A 12,377-nucleotide genomic window follows, 5' to 3' on the forward strand; every position below is an offset into this window, starting at 1 on the left:
GGCCGAAATAGTTCAGCTGGGAGAGCGTCAGACTGAAGATCTGAAGGTCCCTGGTTCAATCCTGGGTTTCGGCAAGAGTTATTAATGTGAACAGTTTGCCCAAAGTTATCTAGGATAACTATAATATTGGTTGGGGAACGAGCATTAACAATAAGGCCTCTTAATACTCAATAGGGCCGTTTCTTGTATTAGGTAATCCATTTCTGTCATCAGACAACTAGCTTTCATCAATCCATTATCAATATTTTCTACTTATGCCCCATTGGCAAGCCCCAAAATCGATTGGTGTGCGGTTTGGCACAGAAGACATGGCCGAAATAGCTCAGCTGGGAGAGCGTCAGACTGAAGATCTGAAGGTCCCTGGTTCAATCCCGGGTTTCGGTAAGAGTTATTAATGTGAACAGTTTGCCCAAAGTTATCTAGGATAACTATAATATTGGTTGGGGAACGAGCATTAACAATAAGGCCTCTTAATACTCAATAGGGCCGTTTCTTGTATTAGGTAATCCATTTCTGTCATCAGACAACTAGCTTTCATCAATCCATTATCAATATTTTCTACTTATGCCCCATTGGCAAGTCCCAAAATCGATTGGTGTGCGGTTTGGCACAGAAGACATGGCCGAAATAGTTCAGCTGGGAGAGCGTCAGACTGAAGATCTGAAGGTCCCTGGTTCAATCCCGGGTTTCGGCAAGAGTTATTAATGTGAACAATTTGCCCAAAATAATCCAGGGTAACCATAATATTGGTTGGGGAACGAGCATTAACAATAAGGCCTCTTAATACTCAATAGGGCCGTTTCTTGTGTTAGGTAAACCATTTCTGTCCTCAGACAACTAGCTTTCATCAATCCATTATCAATATTTTCTACTTATGCCCATTGGCAAGCCCCAAAATTGATTGGTGTGCGGTTTGGCACAGAAGACATGGCCGAAATAGCTCAGCTGGGAGAGCGTCAGACTGAAGATCTGAAGGTCCCTGGTTCAATCCCGGGTTTCGGCAAATGTAATTAATGTGAACAGTTTGCCCCAAAGACATCTAAGTTAACTATAATATTGGTTGAGGTCGAGCATTACCGATAAGGCCTCGTTATATTCAACACAACGCTTTCCTGTTTTAGTAAAATCTTTCCTGTCATCAGACAACTAGCTTTCATCACTCCATTATCACTAATCCTAACTTATGCCCCATTGGCAAGCCCCAAAATCGATTGGTGTGCGGTTTGGCACAGCAGATATGGCCGAAATAGCTCAGCTGGGAGAGCGTAAGACTGAAGATCTCAAGGTCCCTGGTTCAATCGCGGGTTTCGGCAAATGTAATTAATGTGAACAGTTTGCCCCAAAGAAATCTAAGTTAACTGAAAAATTGGTTGAGGTCGAGCATTACCAATAAGGCCTTGTTATATTCAACACAACGCTTTCCTGTTTTAGCAAAATCTTTCCTGTCATCAAACAACTAGCTTTCATCACTCAATTAGCGCTAATCTTAACTTATGCCCCATTGGCAAGCCCCAAAATCGATTGGTGTGCGGTTTGGCACAGAAGACATGGCAGAAATAGCTCAGCTGGGAGAGCGTCAGACTGAAGATCTGAAGGTCCCTGGTTCAATCCCGGGTTTCGGCAAGAGTTATTAATGTGAACAATTTGCCCAAAATAATCCATGTTAACTATAATATTGGTTGGGGTAGAGCATTAACAATAAGGCCTCTTAATATTCAATAGGACCTTTTCTTGTTTTAGGTAAACCATTTCTGTCATCAGACAACTAGCTTTCATCAATCCATTATCACTAATCCTAACTTATACCCCATTGGCAAGCCCCAAAATCGATTGGTGTGCGGGTTGGCACAGAAGACATGGCCGAAATAGCTCAGCTGGGAGAGCGTCAGACTGAAGATCTGAAGGTCCCTGGTTCAATCCCGGGTTTCGGCAAGAGTTATTAATGTGAACAATTTGCCCAAAATAATCCAGGATAACTATAATATTGGTTGGGGAACGAGCATTAACAATAAGGCCTCTTAATATTCAATAGGACCTTTTCTAGTTTTAGGTAAACCATTTCTGTCATCAGACAACTAGCTTTCATCAATCCATTATCACTAATCCTAACTTATGCCCCATTGGCAAGCCCCAAAATCGATTGGTGTGCGGTTTGGCACAGAAGACATGGCCGAAATACTTCAGCTGGGAGAGCGTCAGACTGAAGATCTGAAGGTCCCTGGTTCAATCCCGGGTTTCGGCAAATGTAATTAATGTCAACTGTTTGCCCAAAAACATCCAAGTTAACTGAAAAATTGGTTCAGGTCGAGCATTACCAATAAGGCCTCGTTATATTCAACACAACGCTTTCCTGTTTTAGCAAAATCTTTCCTGTCATCAGACAACTAGCTTTCATCACTCCATTAGCGCTAATGTTAACTTATGCCCCATTGGCAAGCCCCAAAATCGATTGGTGTGCGGTTTGGCACAGAAGACATGGCTGAAATAGCTCAGCTGGGAGAGCGTCAGACTGAAGATCTGAAGGTCCCTGGTTCAATCCCGGGTTTCGGCAAATGTAATTAATGTGAACAATTTGCCCAAAATAATCCAGGGTAACTATAATATTGGTTGGGGAACGAGCATTAACAATAAGGCCTCTTAATACTCAATAGGGCCGTTTCTTGTATTAGGTAATCCATTTCTGTCATCAGACAACTAGCTTTCATCAATCCATTATCAATATTTTCTACTTATGCCCCATTGGCAAGCCCCAAAATCGATTGGTGTGCGGTTTGGCACAGAAGACATGGCCGAAATAGTTCAGCTGGGAGAGCGTCAGACTGAAGATCTGAAGGTCCCTGGTTCAATCCCGGGTTTCGGCAAATGTAATTAATGTCAACTGTTTGCCCAAAAACATCCAAGTTAACTGAAAAATTGGTTGAGGTCGAGCATTACCAATAAGGCCTCGTTATATTCAACACAACGCTTTCCTGTTTTAGCAAAATCTTTCCTGTCATCAAACAACTAGCTTTCATCAATCCATTATCAATATTTTCTACTTATGCCCCATTGGCAAGCCCCAAAATCGATTGGTGTGCGGTTTGGCACAGAAGACATGGCCGAAATAGTTCAGCTGGGAGAGCGTCAGACTGAAGATTTGAAGGTCCCTGGTTCAATCCCGGGTTTCGGCAAGAGTTATTAATGTGAACAGTTTGCCCAAAGTTATCTAGGATAACTATAATATTGGTTGGGGAACGAGCATTAACAATAAGGCCTCTTAATACTCAATAGGGCCGTTTCTTGTATTAGGTAATCCATTTCTGTCATCAGACAACTAGCTTTCATCAATCCATTATCAATATTTTCTACTTATGCCCCATTGGCAAGCCCCAAAATCGATTGGTGTGCGGTTTGGCACAGAAGACATGGCCGAAATAGCTCAGCTGGGAGAGCGTCAGACTGAAGATCTGAAGGTCCCTGGTTCAATCCCGGGTTTCGGCAAGAGTTATTAATGTGAACAGTTTGCCCAAAGTTATCTAGGATAACTATAATATTGGTTGGGGAACGAGCATTAACAATAAGGCCTCTTAATACTCAATAGGGCCGTTTCTTGTATTAGGTAATCCATTTCTGTCATCAGACAACTAGCTTTCATCAATCCATTATCAATATTTTCTACTTATGCCCCATTGGCAAGTCCCAAAATCGATTGGTGTGCGGTTTGGCACAGAAGACATGGCCGAAATAGTTCAGCTGGGAGAGCGTCAGACTGAAGATCTGAAGGTCCCTGGTTCAATCCCGGGTTTCGGCAAGAGTTATTAATGTGAACAATTTGCCCAAAATAATCCAGGGTAACCATAATATTGGTTGGGGAACGAGCATTAACAATAAGGCCTCTTAATACTCAATAGGGCCGTTTCTTGTGTTAGGTAAACCATTTCTGTCCTCAGACAACTAGCTTTCATCAATCCATTATCAATATTTTCTACTTATGCCCATTGGCAAGCCCCAAAATTGATTGGTGTGCGGTTTGGCACAGAAGACATGGCCGAAATAGCTCAGCTGGGAGAGCGTCAGACTGAAGATCTGAAGGTCCCTGGTTCAATCCCGGGTTTCGGCAAATGTAATTAATGTGAACAGTTTGCCCCAAAGACATCTAAGTTAACTATAATATTGGTTGAGGTCAAGCATTACCGATAAGGCCTCGTTATATTCAACACAACGCTTTCCTGTTTTAGTAAAATCTTTCCTGTCATCAGACAACTAGCTTTCATCACTCCATTATCACTAATCCTAACTTATGCCCCATTGGCAAGCCCCAAAATCGATTGGTGTGCGGTTTGGCACAGAAGGTATGGCCGAAATAGCTCAGCTGGGAGAGCGTCAGACGGAAGATCTGAAGGTCCCTGGTTCAATCCCAGGTTTCGGCAAGAGTTATTAATGTGAACAGTTTGCCCAAAGTTATCTAGGATAACTATAATATTGGTTGGGGAACGAGCATTAACAATAAGGCCTCTTAATACTCAATAGGGCCGTTTCTTGTATTAGGTAATCCATTTCTGTCATCAGACAACTAGCTTTCATCACTCCATTATCACTAATCCTAACTTATGCCCCATTGGCAAGCCCCAAAATCGATTGGTGTGCGGTTTGGCACAGAAGATATGGCCGAAATAGCTCAGCTGGGAGACCGTCAGACTGAAGATCTGAAGGTCCCTGGTTCAATCCCGGGTTTCGGCAAGAGTTATTAATGTGAACAATTTGCCCAAAATATTCCAGGGTAACTATAATATTGGTTGGGGTAGAGCATTAACAATAAGGCCTCTTAATATTCAATAGGACCTTTTCTAGTTTTAGGTAAACCATTTCTGTCATCAGACAACTAGCTTTCATCAATCCATTATCACTAATCCTAACTTATGCCCCATTGGCAAGCCCCAAAATCGATTGGTGTGCGGTTTGGCACAGAAGACATGGCCGAAATAGCTCAGCTGGGAGAGCGTCAGACTGAAGATCTGAAGGTCCGTGGTTCAATCCCGGGTTTCGGCAAGAGTTATTAATGTGAACAGTTTGCCCAAAGTTATCTAGGATAACTATAATATTGGTTGGGGAACGAGCATTAACAATAAGGCCTCTTAATACTCAATAGGGCCGTTTCTTGTATTAGGTAATCCATTTCTGTCATCAGACAACTAGCTTTCATCAATCCATTATCAATATTTTCTACTTATGCCCCATTGGCAAGTCCCAAAATCGATTGGTGTGCGGTTTGGCACAGAAGACATGGCCGAAATAGTTCAGCTGGGAGAGCGTCAGACTGAAGATCTGAAGGTCCCTGGTTCAATCCCGGGTTTCGGCAAGAGTTATTAATGTGAACAATTTGCCCAAAATAATCCAGGGTAACCATAATATTGGTTGGGGAATGAGCATTAACAATAAGGCCTCTTAATACTCAATAGGGCCGTTTCTTGTGTTAGGTAAACCATTTCTGTCCTCAGACAACTAGCTTTCATCAATCCATTATCAATATTTTCTACTTATGCCCATTGGCAAGCCCCAAAATTGATTGGTGTGCGGTTTGGCACAGAAGACATGGCCGAAATAGCTCAGCTGGGAGAGCGTCAGACTGAAGATCTGAAGGTCCCTGGTTCAATCCCGGTTTTCGGCAAATGTAATTAATGTGAACAGTTTGCCCCAAAGACATCTAAGTTAACTATAATATTGGTTGAGGTCGAGCACTACCGATAAGGCCTCGTTATATTCAACACAACGCTTTCCTGTTTTAGTAAAATCTTTCCTGTCATCAGACAACTAGCTTTCATCACTCCATTATCACTAATCCTAACTTATGCCCCATTGGCAAGCCCCAAAATCGATTGGTGTGCGGTTTGGCACAGAAGATATGGCCGAAATAGCTCAGCTGGGAGAGCGTCAGACTGAAGATCTGAAGGTCCCTGGTTCAATCCCGGGTTTCGGCAAGAGTTATTAATGTGAACAGTTTGCCCAAAGTTATCTAGGATAACTATAATATTGGTTGGGGAATGAGCATTAACAATAAGGCCTCTTAATACTCAATAGGGCCGTTTCTTGTATTAGGTAATCCATTTCTGTCATCAGACAACTAGCTTTCATCACTCCATTATCACTAATCCTAACTTATGCCCCATTGGCAAGCCCCAAAATCGATTGGTGTGCGGTTTGGCACAGAAGATATGGCCGAAATAGCTCAGCTGGGAGATCGTCAGACTGAAGATCTGAAGGTCCCTGGTTCAATCCCGGGTTTCGGCAAGAGTTATTTATGTGAACAATTTGCCCAAAATATTCCAGGGTAACTATAATATTGGTTGGGGTAGAGCATTAACAATAAGGCCTCTTAATATTCAATAGGACCTTTTCTTGTTTTAGGTAAACCATTTCTGTCATCAGACAACTAGCTTTCATCAATCCATTATCACTAATCCTAACTTATGCCCCATTGGCAAGCCCCAAAATCGATTGGTGTGCGGTTTGGCACAGAAGACATGGCCGAAATAGCTCAGCTGGGAGAGCGTCAGACTGAAGATCTGAAGGTCCCTGGTTCAATCCCGGGTTTCGGCAAGAGTTATTAATGTGAACAGTTTGCCCAAAGTTATCTAGGATAACTATAATATTGGTTGGGGAACGAGCATTAACAATAAGGCCTCTTAATACTCAATAGGGCCGTTTCTTGTATTAGGTAATCCATTTCTGTCCTCAGACAACTAGCTTTCATCAATCCATTATCAATATTTTCTACTTATGCCCCATTGGCAAGCCCCAAAATCGATTGGTGTGCGGTTTGGCACAGAAGACATGGCCGAAATAGCTCAGCTGGGAGAGCGTCAGACTGAAGATCTGAAGGTCCCTGGTTCAATCCCGGGTTTCGGCAAGAGTTATTAATGTGAACAATTTGCCCAAAATAATCCAGGGTAACCATAATATTGGTTGGGGAACGAGCATTAACAATAAGGCCTCTTAATACTCAATAGGGCCGTTTCTTGTGTTAGGTAAACCATTTCTGTCATCAGACAACTAGCTTTCATCACTCCATTAGCGCTAATCTTAACTTATGCCCCATTGGCAAGCCCCAAAATCGATTGGTGTGCGGTTTGGCACAGAAGACATGGCCGAAATAGCTCAGCTGGGAGAGCGCCAGACTGAAGATCTGAAGGTCCCTGGTTCAATCCCGGGTTTTGGCAAATGTAATTAATGTGAACAGTTTGCCCCAAAGACATCTAAGTTAACTATGATATTGGTTGAGGTCGAGCATTACCAATAAGGCCTCGTTATATTCAACACAACGCTTTCCTGTTTTAGTAAAATCTTTCCTGTCATCAGACAACTAGCTTTCATCACTCCATTATCACTAATCCTAACTTATGCCCCATTGGCAAGCCCCAAAATCGATTGGTGTGCGGTTTGGCACAAAAGATATGGCCGAAATAGCTCAGCTGGGAGAGCGTCAGACTGAAGATCTGAAGGTCCCTGGTTCAATCCCGGGTTTCGGCAAGAGTTATTAATGTGAACAGTTTGCCCAAAGTTATCTAGGATAACTTTAATATTGGTTGGGGAACGAGCATTAACAATAAGGCCTCTTAATACTCAATAGGGCCGTTTCTTGTATTAGGTAATCCATTTCTGTCCTCAGACAACTAGCTTTCATCAATCCATTATCAATATTTTCTACTTATGCCCCATTGGCAAGCCCCAAAATCGATTGGTGTGCGGTTTGGCACAGAAGACATGGCCGAAATAGCTCAGCTGGGAGAGCGTCAGACTGAAGATCTGAAGGTCCCTGGTTCAATCCCGGTTTTCGGCAAGAGTTATTAATGTGAACAATTTGCCCAAAATAATCCAGGGTAACCATAATATTGGTTGGGGAACGAGCATTAACAATAAGGCCTCTTAATACTCAATAGGGCCGTTTCTTGTGTTAGGTAAACCATTTCTGTCATCAGACAACTAGCTTTCATCACTCCATTAGCGCTAATCTTAACTTATGCCCCATTGGCAAGCCCCAAAATCGATTGGTGTGCGGTTTGGCACAGAAGACATGGCCGAAATAGCTCAGCTGGGAGAGCGTCAGACTGAAGATCTGAAGGTCCCTGGTTCAATCCCGGGTTTCGGCAAGAGTTATTAATGTGAACAATTTGCCCAAAATAATCCAGGATAACTATAATATTGGTTGGGGAACGAGCATTAACAATAAGGCCTCTTAATATTCAATAGGACCTTTTCTAGTTTTAGGTAAACCATTTCTGTCATCAGACAACTAGCTTTCATCACTCCATTATCACTAATCCTAACTTATGCCCCATTGGCAAGCCCCAAAATCGATTGGTGTGCGGTTTGGCACAGAAGACATGGCCGAAATAGCTCAGCTAGGAGAGCGTCAGACTGAAGATCTGAAGGTCCCTGGTTCAATCCCGGGTTTCGGCAAGAGTTATTAATGTGAACAATTTGCCCAAAATAATCCAGGATAACTATAATATTGGTTGGGGTAGAGCATTAACAATAAGGCCTCTTAATATTCAATAGGACCTTTTCTAGTTTTAGGTAAACCATTTCTGTCATCAGACAACTAGCTTTCATCAATCCATTATCACTAATCCTAACTTATGCCCCATTGGCAAGCCCCAAAATCGATTGGTGTGCAGTTTGGCACAGAAGACATGGCCGAAATAGCTCAGCTGCGAGAGCGTCAGACTGAAGATCTGAAGGTCCCTGGTTCAATCCCGGGTTTCGGCAAGAGTTATTAATGTGAACAGTTTGCCCAAAGTTATCTAGGATAACTATAATATTGGTTGGGGAACGAGCATTAACAATAAGGCCTCTTAATACTCAATAGGGCCGTTTCTTGTATTAGGTAATCCATTTCTGTCATCAGACAACTAGCTTTCATCAATCCATTATCAATATTTTCTACTTATGCCCCATTGGCAAGCCCCAAAATCGATTGGTGTGCGGTTTGGCACAGAAGACATGGCCGAAATAGTTCAGCTGGGAGAGCGTCAGACTGAAGATCTGAAGGTCCCTGGTTCAAGCCCGGTTTTCGGCAAATGTAATTAATGTCAACTGTTTGCCCAAAAACATCCAAGTTAACTGAAAAATTGGTTGAGGTCGAGCATTACCAATAAGGCCTCGTTATATTCAACACAACGCTTTCCTGTTTTAGCAAAATCTTTCCTGTCATCAGACAACTAGCTTTCATCACTCCATTAGCGCTAATCTTAACTTATGCCCCATTGGCAAGCCCCAAAATCGATTGGTGTGCGGTTTGGCACAGAAGACATGGCCGAAATAGCTCAGCTGGGAGAGCGTCAGACTGAAGATCTGAAGGTCCCTGGTTCAATCCCGGGTTTCGGCAAGAGTTATTAATGTGAACAATTTGCCCAAAATAATCCAGGATAACTATAATATTGGTTGGGGTAGAGCATTAACAATAAGGCCTCTTAATATTCAATAGGACCTTTTCTAGTTTTAGGTAAACCATTTCTGTCATCAGACAACTAGCTTTCATCAATCCATTATCAATATTTTCTACTTATGCCCCATTGGCAAGCCCCAAAATCGATTGGTGTGCAGTTTGGCACAGAAGACATGGCCGAAATAGCTCAGCTGGGAGAGCGTCAGACTGAAGATCTGAAGGTCCCTGGTTCAATCCTGGCTTTCGGCAAGAGTTATTAATGTGAACAGTTTGCCCAAAGTTATCTAGGATAACTATAATATTGGTTGGGGAACGAGCATTAACAATAAGGCCTCTTAATACTCAATAGGGCCGTTTCTTGTATTAGGTAATCCATTTCTGTCATCAGACAACTAGCTTTCATCAATCCATTATCAATATTTTCTACTTATGCCCCATTGGCAAGCCCCAAAATCGATTGGTGTGCGGTTTGGCACAGAAGACATGGCCGAAATAGCTCAGCTAGGAGAGCGTCAGACTGAAGATCTGAAGGTCCCTGGTTCAATCCCGGGTTTCGGCAAGAGTTATTAATGTGAACAATTTGCCCAAAATAATCCAGGATAACTATAATATTGGTTGGGGTAGAGCATTAACAATAAGGCCTCTTAATATTCAATAGGACCTTTTCTAGTTTTAGGTAAACCATTTCTGTCATCAGACAACTAGCTTTCATCAATCCATTATCACTAATCCTAACTTATGCCCCATTGGCAAGCCCCAAAATCGATTGGTGTGCGGTTTGGCACAGAAGACATGGCCGAAATAGCTCAGCTGGGAGAGCGTCAGACTGAAGATCTGAAGGTCCCTGGTTCAATCCCGGGTTTCGGCAAGAGTTATTAATGTGAACAGTTTGCCCAAAGTTATCTAGGATAACTATAATATTGGTTGGGGAACGAGCATTAACAATAAGGCCTCTTAATACTCAATAGGGCCGTTTCTTGTATTAGGTAATCCATTTCTGTCATCAGACAACTAGCTTTCATCAATCCATTATCAATATTTTCTACTTATGCCCCATTGGCAAGCCCCAAAATCGATTGGTGTGCGGTTTGGCACAGAAGACATGGCCGAAATAGTTCAGCTGGGAGAGCGTCAGACTGAAGATCTGAAGGTCCCTGGTTCAATCCCGGGTTTCGGCAAGAGTTATTAATGTGAACAATTTGCCCAAAATAATCCAGGATAACTATAATATTGGTTGGGGTAGAGCATTAACAATAAGGCCTCTTAATATTCAATAGGACCTTTTCTAGTTTTAGGTAAACCATTTCTGTCATCAGACAACTAGCTTTCATCAATCCATTATCACTAATCCTAACTTATGCCCCATTGGCAAGCCCCAAAATCGATTGGTGTGCGGTTTGGCACAGAAGACATGGCCGAAATAGCTCAGCTGGGAGAGCGTCAGACTGAAGATCTGAAGGTCCCTGGTTCAATCCCGGGTTTCGGCAAGAGTTATTAATGTGAACAGTTTGCCCAAAGTTATCTAGGATAACTATAATATTGGTTGGGGAACGAGCATTAACAATAAGGCCTCTTAATACTCAATAGGGCCGTTTCTTGTATTAGGTAATCCATTTCTGTCATCAGACAACTAGCTTTCATCAATCCATTATCAATATTTTCTACTTATGCCCCATTGGCAAGCCCCAAAATCGATTGGTGTGCGGTTTGGCACAGAAGACATGGCCGAAATAGTTCAGCTGGGAGAGCGTCAGACTGAAGATCTGAAGGTCCCTGGTTCAATCCCGGGTTTCGGCAAATGTAATTAATGTCAACTGTTTGCCCAAAAACATCCAAGTTAACTGAAAAATTGGTTGAGGTCGAGCATTACCAATAAGGCCTCGTTATATTCAACACAACGCTTTCCTGTTTTAGCAAAATCTTTCCTGTCATCAGACAACTAGCTTTCATCACTCCATTAGCGCTAATCTTAACTTATGCCCCATTGGCAAGCCCCAAAATCGATTGGTGTGCGGTTTGGCACAGAAGACATGGCCGAAATAGCTCAGCTGGGAGAGCGTCAGACTGAAGATCTGAAGGTCCCTGGTTCAATCCCGGGTTTCGGCAAGAGTTATTAATGTGAACAATTTGCCCAAAATAATCCAGGATAACTATAATATTGGTTGGGGAACGAGCATTAACAATAAGGCCTCTTAATACTCAATAGGGCCGTTTCTTGTATTAGGTAATCCATTTCTGTCATCAGACAACTAGCTTTCATCAATCCATTATCAATATTTTCTACTTATGCCCATTGGCAAGCCCCAAAATTGATTGGTGTGCGGTTTGACACAGAAGACATGGCCGAAATAGCTCAGCTGGGAGAGCGTCAGACTGAAGATCTGAAGGTCCCTGGTTCAATCCCGGGTTTCGGCAAATGTAATTAATGTTAACAGTTTGCCCCAAAGACATCTAAGTTAACTATAATATTGGTTGAGGTCGAGCATTACCAATAAGGCCTCGTTATATTCAACACAACGCTTTCCTGTTTTAGTAAAATCTTTCCTGTCATCAGACAACTAGCTTTCATCACTCCATTATCACTAATCCTAACTTATGCCCCATTGGCAAGCCCCAAAATCGATTGGTGTGCGGTTTGGCACAGAAGATATGGCCGAAATAGCTCAGCTGGGAGAGCGTCAGACTGAAGATCTGAAGGTCCCTGGTTCAATCCCAGGTTTCGGCAAATGTAATTAATGTCAACTGTTTGCCCAAAAACATCCAAGTTAACTGAAAAATTGGTTGAGGTCGAGCATTACCAATAAGGCCTCGTTATATTCAACACAACGCTTTCCTGTTTTAGCAAAATCTTTCCTGTCATCAGACAACTAGCTTTCATCACTCCATTAGCGCTAATCTTAACTTATGCCCCATTGGCAAGCCCCAAAATCGATTGGTGTGCGGTTTGGCACAG

The 12,377-nt window shown here is 42.5% G+C and overlaps 29 non-coding genes across 29 annotated transcripts; all 29 read left to right on the forward strand.

Moving 5' to 3' along the window:
* Positions 1–311: 311 nt before the first annotated feature.
* On the forward strand, positions 312–384 carry trnaf-gaa. Its single transcript has one exon. It is a non-coding gene; the product is annotated as a tRNA-Phe (tRNA).
* Positions 385–621: 237 nt separating this feature from the next.
* Positions 622–694, forward strand: trnaf-gaa. Its single transcript has one exon. It is a non-coding gene; the product is annotated as a tRNA-Phe (tRNA).
* Positions 695–930: 236 nt separating this feature from the next.
* Positions 931–1,003, forward strand: trnaf-gaa. Its single transcript has one exon. It is a non-coding gene; the product is annotated as a tRNA-Phe (tRNA).
* A 547-nt stretch (positions 1,004–1,550) lies between these two features.
* Positions 1,551–1,623, forward strand: trnaf-gaa. Its single transcript has one exon. It is a non-coding gene; the product is annotated as a tRNA-Phe (tRNA).
* Positions 1,624–1,859: 236 nt separating this feature from the next.
* Positions 1,860–1,932, forward strand: trnaf-gaa. Its single transcript has one exon. It is a non-coding gene; the product is annotated as a tRNA-Phe (tRNA).
* A 546-nt stretch (positions 1,933–2,478) lies between these two features.
* On the forward strand, positions 2,479–2,551 carry trnaf-gaa. The gene has a single exon. It is a non-coding gene; the product is annotated as a tRNA-Phe (tRNA).
* Positions 2,552–2,788: 237 nt separating this feature from the next.
* Positions 2,789–2,861, forward strand: trnaf-gaa. The gene has a single exon. It is a non-coding gene; the product is annotated as a tRNA-Phe (tRNA).
* A 546-nt stretch (positions 2,862–3,407) lies between these two features.
* trnaf-gaa lies at positions 3,408–3,480 on the forward strand. The gene has a single exon. It is a non-coding gene; the product is annotated as a tRNA-Phe (tRNA).
* A 237-nt stretch (positions 3,481–3,717) lies between these two features.
* trnaf-gaa lies at positions 3,718–3,790 on the forward strand. Its single transcript has one exon. It is a non-coding gene; the product is annotated as a tRNA-Phe (tRNA).
* Positions 3,791–4,026: 236 nt separating this feature from the next.
* trnaf-gaa lies at positions 4,027–4,099 on the forward strand. Its single transcript has one exon. It is a non-coding gene; the product is annotated as a tRNA-Phe (tRNA).
* Positions 4,100–4,646: 547 nt separating this feature from the next.
* On the forward strand, positions 4,647–4,719 carry trnaf-gaa. The gene has a single exon. It is a non-coding gene; the product is annotated as a tRNA-Phe (tRNA).
* A 236-nt stretch (positions 4,720–4,955) lies between these two features.
* On the forward strand, positions 4,956–5,028 carry trnaf-gaa. Its single transcript has one exon. It is a non-coding gene; the product is annotated as a tRNA-Phe (tRNA).
* A 237-nt stretch (positions 5,029–5,265) lies between these two features.
* trnaf-gaa lies at positions 5,266–5,338 on the forward strand. The gene has a single exon. It is a non-coding gene; the product is annotated as a tRNA-Phe (tRNA).
* Positions 5,339–5,574: 236 nt separating this feature from the next.
* On the forward strand, positions 5,575–5,647 carry trnaf-gaa. The gene has a single exon. It is a non-coding gene; the product is annotated as a tRNA-Phe (tRNA).
* A 237-nt stretch (positions 5,648–5,884) lies between these two features.
* trnaf-gaa lies at positions 5,885–5,957 on the forward strand. The gene has a single exon. It is a non-coding gene; the product is annotated as a tRNA-Phe (tRNA).
* Positions 5,958–6,194: 237 nt separating this feature from the next.
* Positions 6,195–6,267, forward strand: trnaf-gaa. Its single transcript has one exon. It is a non-coding gene; the product is annotated as a tRNA-Phe (tRNA).
* Positions 6,268–6,503: 236 nt separating this feature from the next.
* On the forward strand, positions 6,504–6,576 carry trnaf-gaa. Its single transcript has one exon. It is a non-coding gene; the product is annotated as a tRNA-Phe (tRNA).
* Positions 6,577–6,813: 237 nt separating this feature from the next.
* trnaf-gaa lies at positions 6,814–6,886 on the forward strand. Its single transcript has one exon. It is a non-coding gene; the product is annotated as a tRNA-Phe (tRNA).
* A 547-nt stretch (positions 6,887–7,433) lies between these two features.
* trnaf-gaa lies at positions 7,434–7,506 on the forward strand. The gene has a single exon. It is a non-coding gene; the product is annotated as a tRNA-Phe (tRNA).
* A 237-nt stretch (positions 7,507–7,743) lies between these two features.
* On the forward strand, positions 7,744–7,816 carry trnaf-gaa. Its single transcript has one exon. It is a non-coding gene; the product is annotated as a tRNA-Phe (tRNA).
* Positions 7,817–8,053: 237 nt separating this feature from the next.
* trnaf-gaa lies at positions 8,054–8,126 on the forward strand. Its single transcript has one exon. It is a non-coding gene; the product is annotated as a tRNA-Phe (tRNA).
* A 1,165-nt stretch (positions 8,127–9,291) lies between these two features.
* On the forward strand, positions 9,292–9,364 carry trnaf-gaa. Its single transcript has one exon. It is a non-coding gene; the product is annotated as a tRNA-Phe (tRNA).
* An 855-nt stretch (positions 9,365–10,219) lies between these two features.
* Positions 10,220–10,292, forward strand: trnaf-gaa. Its single transcript has one exon. It is a non-coding gene; the product is annotated as a tRNA-Phe (tRNA).
* Positions 10,293–10,529: 237 nt separating this feature from the next.
* On the forward strand, positions 10,530–10,602 carry trnaf-gaa. The gene has a single exon. It is a non-coding gene; the product is annotated as a tRNA-Phe (tRNA).
* A 236-nt stretch (positions 10,603–10,838) lies between these two features.
* trnaf-gaa lies at positions 10,839–10,911 on the forward strand. Its single transcript has one exon. It is a non-coding gene; the product is annotated as a tRNA-Phe (tRNA).
* A 237-nt stretch (positions 10,912–11,148) lies between these two features.
* trnaf-gaa lies at positions 11,149–11,221 on the forward strand. The gene has a single exon. It is a non-coding gene; the product is annotated as a tRNA-Phe (tRNA).
* A 236-nt stretch (positions 11,222–11,457) lies between these two features.
* Positions 11,458–11,530, forward strand: trnaf-gaa. The gene has a single exon. It is a non-coding gene; the product is annotated as a tRNA-Phe (tRNA).
* A 236-nt stretch (positions 11,531–11,766) lies between these two features.
* On the forward strand, positions 11,767–11,839 carry trnaf-gaa. The gene has a single exon. It is a non-coding gene; the product is annotated as a tRNA-Phe (tRNA).
* Positions 11,840–12,076: 237 nt separating this feature from the next.
* On the forward strand, positions 12,077–12,149 carry trnaf-gaa. Its single transcript has one exon. It is a non-coding gene; the product is annotated as a tRNA-Phe (tRNA).
* Positions 12,150–12,377: the final 228 nt, after the last annotated feature.

This window comes from Xiphophorus maculatus, chromosome 23, assembly GCF_002775205.1.
Source record: "Xiphophorus maculatus strain JP 163 A chromosome 23, X_maculatus-5.0-male, whole genome shotgun sequence".
NCBI lineage: Eukaryota > Metazoa > Chordata > Actinopteri > Cyprinodontiformes > Poeciliidae > Xiphophorus > Xiphophorus maculatus.